Source organism: Camellia sinensis, chromosome 1 (assembly GCF_055761805.1).
Source record: "Camellia sinensis isolate YWXY chromosome 1, ASM5576180v1, whole genome shotgun sequence".
Taxonomy (NCBI): domain Eukaryota; kingdom Viridiplantae; phylum Streptophyta; class Magnoliopsida; order Ericales; family Theaceae; genus Camellia; species Camellia sinensis.
This window is the reverse complement of record NC_138961.1, coordinates 129515661-129526642: the sequence shown is the minus strand read 5'-3', so window position 1 is coordinate 129526642 and position 10982 is coordinate 129515661. Positions and strand designations below refer to the sequence as shown.

Here is a 10982-nt window from a genome sequence, read left to right as displayed (position 1 = left end):
GGCGGCAAGACCATTTGGCTAGGCTTGTCCTTGTGGAGAAGCCCTCATTCCTCTGTCAAGGTACTGATCCAAATCCCCAGCTACAACCAACTCCTCCAAGTGTTGTTTAAGCGGCACGCAATCCTCTGTTCGGTGCCCCCTTTCTTCATGGAAGGTGCAGCGGTACCTCGAGTTGAAGCCCCTTTGCGTGTCCCCCAATTTGGCCGGCCAACATACGTATGGCTCACCTTGGATTTCACTGAGGATGCAATAAATTGGGATCTTAAAGACAGTGGTGATCCCAGTTCGTGCTTTTAACTTCCTCTTGGCATCTTCCTCTTCATTACGAGGAGTGTTAGCTAGGTTGTTTCCGCGACTTTCGTTTCTATCATTGCGGTTTGAACTACGATGTTGGTCTCTAGCTCGATCATTAGGGCGGTTGTCCTCCTGCCCCACCGAGTGAACCTTCCCAGCCATTCTTATGTCCGCCGCAACTAGATTGCCTTCTCGGTTGCGGTTGCGGTTGTGGTAGCGTTGGTGGCATCATCCTCTACTCGGATATGTTCGTAGATTTGCTGCATTAAGGACTCCATGGTTGTGGGCTAATGCATCGTAAGCGAATCTCGCAGCCTATGCCCGACTGGAAGACCTTGCTTGTATTGGGCGATCGCTACATTGGTGGGACAATCGAGGATATCATTGTAGGTTTCCCAATACTTGGCATTGTATGCCTTCAAAGAACCTCCAAACTCCATCTTGATGCTCAGGAGGTGGTCGACCTCCTTCGGTGTTCGAGTGTTGGTTTTTAACCTGGTGACAAAGGCCTCTGCTAGTTATTGCCACCCCTCGATGCTCCATTCCGAGAGCCTTTCGAACCACTTCAAGCCCAGTTCTCCCAAACTCGCTGGGAATATGAGACACATCAAGGCGTCATTGCGCCAGTGGCCTGCCATTACTTGCCGATAATGACTCACATGCATATACGGATCCGTCTTGCCGTTGTATAGCGTGAACTTGGGTTGGTGGAATCCGGCAAGGAGTGGTGTGCTCTCGATCTCTAGGGATAGTGGGGTAGCAGAAAGTCTTTCCAGCTCTCTGTCTATCGGCATTAGGGCCATCATTCTAGGCGTTGGCATCGCCACTTCCTCACTGCAATGGATTTGGAGACTCAACCTTTGCAGCGCCGGCAATCTTTGGGTCTCTCTACGGCGAGCTCGCTCCTCTAACACATCTCTCAAGTCCCCTAAACGAGCGGAGTAAGAGTATCTCGACGTCGTTGACGGACGCGAGAGACGATAACTGCTGTCACGAGTGTAAGATCTCTCCATTAGTGGGTCGGAGTCTCCAACTCCAAAGCTTCTAGTGATAGAGAGAGAGGGCATCTCATCTTAGCGATGACTCTCAGAGCAACGAGGTGGGGTGCGCTCATCGTGGTTGCCCACTCCAGCAACACCATTCCCCTTGATTTGGCACTTCAACGTCTCCATTTCGGCCGCCATCTTCCGAATGAGGGCGTCCTGGTCTCTGAGTTTGTGCTCCAGGCACTGAGCATGTGACTCTTCTCGTCGTCGGCGACCCTCTGGACTCTTGGAATGTTCAGTTCTCCTTGTGCGTTTGACTCGCGCACCTCTGGAAGAGGTCTCCAGGCCCGCCATAGTTGGAATAGCAAGAGGGCCATCTCTCCGTCGGACAGACTCTGGTGTGATACCGTCGACAACAGACAGCGGTGTTTTATCATTGTTTGCCATGGGAAACGGTTGAAGAAGCTCGAAGAGCAAGGTTTGTCTGCTAAAGTTTTTTCCGCAGACGACGCCAATTGTACGAGGGTGAAATATTCTCAGTTCTCTGTACTCCTTAAACCCAAGCTTCATGTAACGTCGCTTAACCTGAAAACCAAAAGATAGTGAGCAGCTTGGCGGTGTGCTGCCGAATAAACCCTCCAACGATCAAGTCAACACACTTAGAGAAGAAGAAGAAGAATAGAGAGAACACTCTAGAGAGAGAGAGAGTTGGGAATTCCTTCAGATTGCTTACCTCTAACGTCTTCATGTTTCTCCTTTTCTAGGCTGGCCATGCAGCCTCAGAGATTGTGGGTGCACTACCTCTGTTGTCCTTCTCTAGGCAGGTGGCTATGCTCTCCTCTACCTTCCTTGCACGTGTAGAGACCAAAACCTCCAAACAGTGTTTGTAAAACCGCCAAACGGTATTGACGCATACCAGGAGTGTATTTCCCTTTCTTTACCACTAGTCCAGGTAGCTTACTCAACCGGGCCATCACTGAGAGAGACAGATTACAACGGACAGGAACGGCCGAGCTATATCAAAACCGATCCATCTAAATTGACTGGGCACAAGATGCATGGTTCGTCATCTCGGCTTCACCCTAATATCTCGTAGGACATCTCGACCCTACGTTAGTCCGGACTGTCTGTCGCTCGGCCCAACACATCCGTGCGGTTCTAACCAAATATCGGGTTCCGTAGAATCATAGCTCAGTCGAACGTCTGCTTGCCTCCGCATTCTGGTCGACGGTCTGCCCGGCCTAACGTAATAGGCTGGGAAGTCGCGTTGGTTTAGTTCGGTCAAGCACAGGGTCTTTGGCACTCGCAGGGCCCAACACCATATCCCACCTTGCCGTAACTCGGCCCACTTGTTCGGCGCAAATCTCCTTCTCATTATCTAAGAAAGAAAAATATATATATATATATATATATATTTACTTTTTTTTTTACTTAATTATGTGTTTTCTCCTTAAGAAATTTATGAAAAATAAACAAATTAAACTGTTATCTTCACAAAATAAAGGATCCAATAAAAATGTTTTAACTAAATTTGCCTTCATATAACTTATTTTCATGGTTCCTTGGTTCCATTTTTTCAAAAACACTTTTCAAAAAACTCTATTTCCTTGTTTTTCGTATTTTTTTGTTTTTACTGAATTTTTTTAATATTTTAAGCAATTTTTTTTTTTTTACTTTTTAATCATACCTAACATAAATATATCTAAAAAGTAAAAAATTTGTGAAAAAACTTTTAAAAATTCACTAAATACCAAAAATACAAAAAAAATACGAGAATTCAATATATTTTTTGTATTTTTATGTATTTATTAATTTTTTAAAATATTTTTTCATAAATTTTTTATTTTTTAGATACATCTAAATAAGGTGCATCTAAAAAAATATAAAAAAATGTTTAAAATTTTAAAAATATTCACTAAAATCAAAAAAATATGAAAATCAAAAAATTCAATTTTCAAAAAACATAATTCAAAAAACTCAAATCAAATAAATTGATTAGTTTTTCACAAATTGAAAGTGTGTGGTACTTTCTTTCTTTCTTTCTTTCTTTGAGGTAATTCATTGCACAAAACTTAATCTTTAATTTGATTTCACATACGATTTGACTGAGTTGTGATTTTCGGATTGAAGTTGCGTGTTATGGTACTGCTGTTCCAGCCACAATTTATTGGATTGTATTTAGATTATAAATCTATGATAAGAATTTAAAAATATATATATATATATATATATTAGGTAAAATATGAATAATGTACTATACTACATTTTACTTACATTTCTCATATATTTTCTTTTTTTACTTTTCTTTTTCAAATTTCTATCTAAATTCATTCTCTAAACATGACATTAATATTCTGAAATCCAAATAGTTAAATAAACTTGAAAAAAAAAGAAAAAAAAAATCAGATTAAGAGATAACCAGTATATCTAATAACTATATCAAAAATTTTACATAAATAAAATCATAGATATTAAAATCGGACTAGAATTTTCTATCATAGTCAACCATGATATAATTTTGTAATGATAGTTTAGGTGAGTAGTTAATATCAAAATATACTCAGTGGTAATGTAAGGCGCTTAGGATTTTCTATCATAGTCAACCATGATATAATTTTGTAATAGTAGTTTAGGTGAGCAGTTAAGGTCAAAATATACTTTGTGGTAAGGTAGGTATCTTCCTGAAGTCTAAAACACTATTATCCTTGCACTTAGGGCGGAGCCAGAAATATTATTTAAGAGGCCGAGGTGTGTATATAAAAAAATTGACTTAATTTTTTACACAAACATTGTGAAAATAATATTTCATAGAGGATAACATTACATAAATCTACCAAGTCATTTTTTCATTCTTTTCTAAAATTTTAAACTATGAATTAGAACTTGTATTTAACTTATTAGACCATCATTTTAAGTCATTTTGTTAGTTGACCTAATCAAGTAAATAAAAAGTATGCATATCTCTTTAATTTTTAAAATAAAAAATAAAATAAGTGACACACACACACATATATATATATATATATATATTGTATAATTAAGTTATTAAAATTGATATTATTAATTATAATTTGAAATAGTTAGAGATCATCTCAATATATATTATAAAATACTGATGAAATAGGAAATTAGTAAATGATTTTATAAAACATTGTAGCGAATCCTATTCTATTAAAATTACAAGAAAAATTATATATAAATTAAAAAATGCAACTAGTTAGATTTGGATGGAAGGGTGATTTGTGATTAACACGTTTTGTGTTTACAATTTTAAAAGAGTTATTCTACTTATACCACTAGTATATCTATTTGCATCCTCTACTTTATTACACGACTAAAAAAAAAATGTGATTCTCGTTAAACTCATTATACTATCCAAACGAATCCTAAACTAAAAATTCTTCAAACCCTTTCAGCTTTGTCTCTTTACACTGATAGCTTTCGGTAATACAATGCTAAAGAATTTGAATTACTCCAGTGCCATATTACCAGACAAACTAATTTTTTTCTAGCAATTTGTTGCCGTTTGATTGCATGATTTTACTTAACAAAAATTAGTTGGAGCTCATTTGTGAAGTGTTTGTTTGATGATACATCTATATAATAAGACAGAACGATTTTTGAAAATATATAAAATGTATCAGAGATACACTTCATTTGAATGGCCAACATCAATCCTAAAAATATATTAAGGGTGCAGATCAATTTGATTCCCGCTCAGACCTTCTCTGCTCTCTCCCACCTACCCACGTCTTCTTCCCCATTCCATCTTTATCTCTTCTCTGTTGCAGAGACGCTACCTCTCTCCTTCTCTCTCACCAAGCCGATTTTGTTGTACCGATTTTCTGAACAACAAGATAGACCTCCATATATAGATAAGCACTGAGAACAACAATATACAGAATCTTTTGGGATTGAAACAGTTAATATGTACGTACATATATTAAACCCTCCCACTCGCTGCCTCTCTCCCTCTCCCCCCTTTCGCAGAGACGCTACCTCTCTCCTTCTCTCTCACCCGATCTCTGCCTTTCCCCCTCTCCCCCCACCCTCCCGCTCGCTGCCTCTCCCCCTCCACCCGATCTCTGCCTCTCCCCGTCTCCCCCCGCCCTCCCATTCGCTGCCCCGCAACCCTCCCACTCGCAACCCTCCCAGCCAGCCGCCGCTGCCGTGTTTTCTTTCTCTCTTTGCTTCGAACCCTGATTGGAGCTCTCCAGGTTCGTTTCTTCTCTTGCAATTTTGAGTTTGCTTTGAATTGTGATTTCAGACTTTGCTTGAAATTTAACTTGCTTCTTGGTGTTTCAATTTTTTAGGGTTCTTCTCCTAATTCAGCTAAAGCAAAGATCTGTACGTTCCTTTCTCTCAATTCCTGTATTACTGTAAATTTCATTAGTTCTTGGTTTTTCTTTTGATTGCAAACAGTAAAGAAAATCAATAATCATTCTTTGATATTTTGTGTATGTGTGTGTTATTTTTCGAAATTCCAATTGGGTTTTTGTAATCTTGATCCAATCCTTTTTTTTCCCCTCATCAAATTTGAGTGAAAATATGGTTAAAAGCTTGATCAGTTATTTAACACTGAAATCTGTTCTCTTTTTATAATTTCATCAAATTTGAGTTGAAGTGTGTGACTATTAGAAATTTGGCCAAGGATTTGGTCTTATTCTTTTGATTTGATACAAGTTTGATGAAATGATTGGATCGCTTTTTTAGCTCTTTAAGAAGGATTGGAGATGCTCTTCCTACTATTTTAAAAAAAAAAAAAAATTAAAAAAAATTTCTGGTTTGAAGCTGTAGTCAACTAGAAATTCATTCTTAATTTATTGTTTAGAGCTATGTTTGATTTATTTTAATTAATTAATTAATTAATTAATTGTTTGGTGTGGTCAGAATAACCTTTTGGAAGCTCGATTCTCATATCAGAGCACCATTCCTAGAAGTTTTAAAAATGGTTAGTTTTCGCAATTTTGATATGTTGATTTCATAGTATCATAATTACCTGTTTCACTTCTGTCTTTTTCATTAAAGTTGATGAAACTTTCTCCTTATTACTTCACCAGCATCAGCATGTGTAGGTTAGTTCGAATGCATGTATTGAATGATAAATATTAGTGATAGGTTACAAAAAGCCATCAAAATACCATCTTTGTGCATGTGTTTGAGATGTTAAGGTAGTGTTTGGTTCACTAGAATGAAGATAGAACGGAATAACGATCATTCCATCATAATGTTAATTCTCACATTTAGTTGGTTGAATTTAGATTACTATAATCTAGGTTTTTGTTTTTGTTTTTTTTTTTTTATTTTATCTTCTTTGGTGACGTGAATGTTCAAATTTAATTGCTTCTTGGTCTTCAATTTTTCTTCCCTGTTTTTCAATGGGGACCCAATTATAGTCTAAATCTTCTAAGGTCTGATGTCATCTCTGGTCTCACCATTGCAAGCCTTGCAATCCCACAGGCCTGTTTTTGTTTTCATTTTCTGTTTTTGTTTTCAGAAAACAGGTAAAAAGGTTGGTGTTTTGTTTGGTGAACTGTTTTTGATTTAATTGAATTTTTGTAATGAAATAGTGTTGGGATTAAAAAATATTTAACTAGCTTCCTTATATTTCATAATATATTTCATGAAATAGTGCTGCATCATAATATATCTCCCTTTCACTCTAGCCACATTTCGATTGTTTGCTATCCGAAGGATAGAAATTGTAATACTTGAGTTTGTATCCTTCCTATTGTAATTTTTCACAGAATGATGCAATGTAAATTAGAGTGCTGTTTACAACACAAAATCATTACCATTGTTATACATTTATTTGTTATGATGAAAAGAGTTAATTTTCTCAGGCTTTTGAGTTGTGTATAGTATTCTTGGTTTTGGTGTTGTGGTTAATTTCAAATGTTAATTTGGGATAACAATGTGATACAAGGAAATGCGGTTAGTTTCAAATTTTATTATCAGAAAACATTTTGGGAACATGGTTTTGGTGTTGTGGTTATCACATCCCAACTGTTGTTGTGAAGACGAGTGTCTTCCTTTTTCATGAGCTTGCTGTTGCTGCTGCTATCAAAATGGATTGGGGTGACAGTTGTGTTTGACTCTTCCCAGCTGATCTATGCTTTTTATTTTTTAATTTTTTTTATTTATAAATATGTTTGTGACTGTAATGATTGTATTGTGTTGGCAGTCAGTTGATTGTTCTTTACCAAATGAACAATATTATAGAGGAATCTACATCTCGGGATTAAATTTAAATAGTGTTGGGATTAAAAAATATTTAAATAGTGTTGGGATTAAATTCAAATAGTGTTGGGATTAAATTTAAATTTAAATAGTGTTGGGATTAAATCTAAATTTAAATAGTGTTGGGATTAAATTTAAATAGTGTTGGGAATAAATTTAAATTTAAATATTGTTGGGATTAAATTCAATAGTGTTGGGATTAAACTTCAATTTAATCCGCATTGGGATTAAATTTATAATAAATTTAAATAGTGTTGGGATTACTTTGCATAATCAGTATGAATTTAAATTGACACCATTTTTTTTCTTTTCTTTTCTTTTCTATTTTGCCCGGTTGATTTTGGGAATAATTGTGGTTTCTCATTTTAATTTTTCTAGGTTTTCTTTCTCAAAACCCCCAAAAAGAGAAAAGAAATCGGAGGAAATGGTGGGGCAAAAAAAGGCAAAAGGGATGTAAGGGAAAGGAAAAAAGAATTGAAATTAAACTATCTGATTTAATTTTTTTCCTCTATTTTTTTTTTAAATGTTGTTGGGATTTTAGGGTAAGTTCAAGGGAGAAGAAGAAGAGTGTACTCTTGATGGAAGTGTTGATTTGCAAGGCCAACCGGCAATCCGAGAAAGAACTGGCAAATGGGTTGCTGGAATTATCATCCTCTGTAAGCCCTATATTACCAATTTTATGTTGTTTTTATTTCTTTTTATTTAATTTTATTTAAAGAAAGTCTTGATATCTTAGTCTACTTATCTTCATAAATTAATTGTTTGAGAAGATAGGGTACTCTGTTTATCTATGCATATATATATATATATTCACATGGACATACCTGCTCTCTAGATTTTCATTTTTCATTCTTCATTTTCAGTTTTGAGCACTTTTCATGTTTTTTATTAGAATCTTTAACCGGTCTATTTCATATGGAAATCTTCCTCCTTCTTCTTATTTATTTATTTACTAGCATATGCCCGTGCCTGAAGGCACGGCATAAATAATATTGATACACATATTTTAAAAAAATCAATTAACATAAATTATTAATATTAGTATCACATCTTTTACAAAAAAATCAATTCAAAATGATAATAATTTCATTGTTATAGAAATCAATTATAATAAATCAATTTAAGATATCATACAATGGCGGTTTGTTTAAGTTAAAATATAATTTATCAAATTCATTAGTAAAATTTTAAATCAAAATATTAATTTGTATTTGAAATTTTTATTAAACTTTTTATAGAATTTCACCATCTAAAAAAGTATAATATTTAAAATACTTATCTCTCTCTCTCTCTCTCTCTCTGTAACGTCTCCCTTTCTCATTTCCTCCTCTCATCCTCTCTCATCTCTTAACAAACACTACATCTCCTCTCAGTGCTCAAATAACAAACCCTTTATTTCCTTTGTTCGATCTTCCTCTCTCTGTATTTTTTTTCACTCTATTTTATCTTAAATTTGTGATTTGATTTTGTTAAATCAAAAAAAAAATCAACATCCATTTCAAAAACTTTGTTCAAAATCATAAAAAATCAACACTCATTTTCCATTAAGAAATTAAATCCATTTCGTAAATCCAACTGAAAATAAAAATATATTTCTAAAATCAAAACTTATTTTATAAAGATCAACCATTATTTCAAACCTAAAACTTTTTAAAAAATTAAATCCAAATCCATAAGCTACATTAAAAATAAATAAATAAAAAAAAATCTATATAAATAAAAGAACAAACAGAACAGAGACATCAAAAAAAAAAAAATCAATTTAATGGTTAAAAACACAGAACCCACACTTTGTCCATTAATTCACCACTCATTCTCTTTCATCTATGAGATACATCTTACCTACGAATGAACATTTCAACATTAGTAGATTTTCTTTCAATTTTTATAAACTCAAAGCTCTTCAAATTGAAAATCATTTATTTTTTTTCCTCTCCAATTTTCTGCTTCATGTGCTCCAGATCTACCCTTTCATAAGATCCGTTCAAGTTTCTTAGTATTTTTATATGTGTGTATATCGGACTATTAAAATAAGGAACCCATTAGAATTTAGTGAATCCTAAAGACAAATCATTTATAATATTTCAGTACACCAATCTATAAGAGAGGTCATAAAAAAGTAATCTGGAATTGGATTCTTGTACATATTCTTATGATATCAAATTTAGAAATGCAAACGACAAAAAATCTAGAACAACATGCATACGCTAGTATATACATATAATAGAAATAGAAACAAAAGAACGGAGTAATAGAGGGGAGACCATGCCCCCGCATTTCTCATGTGCAACCTATTGCTCAACAAACAAACACTAATCACAGAGGAACTACGGATATGGTCTATTAATATGTAAATTATGAGATACATTCCACTGCTCCTCAATCTTTTTCTCCATCCTAAAATGGGAATTTTGAATAAAAAGAAAGTGCACTCCTACATGATTTTTAAACAAAAATGTCACAAATACTATGCACCGGTAATAACCAAACATGGACAGTCCTTGAAGCTAATTTTATAGGAAGGTCACTGATTCACATCTTCATGCAAGCTGTTGTTAAACTGTCAGCAACTCCTGAAAGACAAACAATCCCAATCCATCTAACAATAAGCAAAAAACCAGGAAAACAATTCTCCAGTTTTGGAACACAAAAGATGCAAATTATAGGATCCCACATACAATTGATCATGTGTGTAGAATGTACTAAGTAAGATTCCCGGAGAAATAAAAAAATAAAAAAATCTATATAATAAGACAGAACGATTTTTGAAAATATATAAAATGTATCAGAGATACACTTCATTTGAATGGCCAAGATCAATCCTAAAAATATATTAAGGGTGCAGATCAATTTGATTCCCGCTCAGACCTTCTCTGCTCTCTCCCACCTACCCACGTCTTCTTCCCCATTCCATCTTTATCTCTTCTCTGTTGCAGAGACGCTACCTCTCTCCTTCTCTCTCACCAAGCCGATTTTGTTGTACCGATTTTCTAAACAACAAGATAGACCTCCATATATAGATAAGCACTGAGAACAACAATATACAGAATCTTTTGGGATTGAAACAGTTAATATGTACGTACATATATTAAACCCTCCCACTTGCTGCCTCTCCCCCTCTCCCCCCTTTCGCAGAGACGCTACCTCTCTCCTTCTCTCTCACCCGATCTCTGCCTTTCCCCCTCTCCCCCCACCCTCCCGCTCGCTGCCTCTCCCCCTCCACCCGATCTCTGCCTCTCCCCGTCTCCCCCCACCCTCCCACTCGCTGCCCCGTAACTCTCCCACTCGCAACCCTCCCAGCCAGCCGTATTTTAGTTCAAGGGCAGCCAGTGTTTGCTTCACTTTTGCCGATGGCAAGGTGAAAAAGGGCTAGATAGGGTTCACCAGTTAGATCACCTCTATTCAGTTCACCCCAAGCACACTCCAAGCAGAGTCTTTTACTCCAATAATGGTGCAATATCC

The 10982-nt window shown here is 35.4% G+C and overlaps 1 long non-coding RNA gene across 1 annotated transcript; it reads left to right on the top strand.

Moving 5' to 3' along the window:
* The first annotated feature begins 6161 nt into the window (after nucleotides 1-6161).
* Nucleotides 6162-8421, top strand: LOC145789954 (uncharacterized). Its single transcript, XR_014328488.1, has 3 exons — nucleotides 6162-6231; nucleotides 7899-7973; nucleotides 8062-8421. It is a non-coding gene; the product is annotated as an uncharacterized LOC145789954 (long non-coding RNA).
* The last annotated feature ends 2561 nt before the right edge of the window (nucleotides 8422-10982 follow it).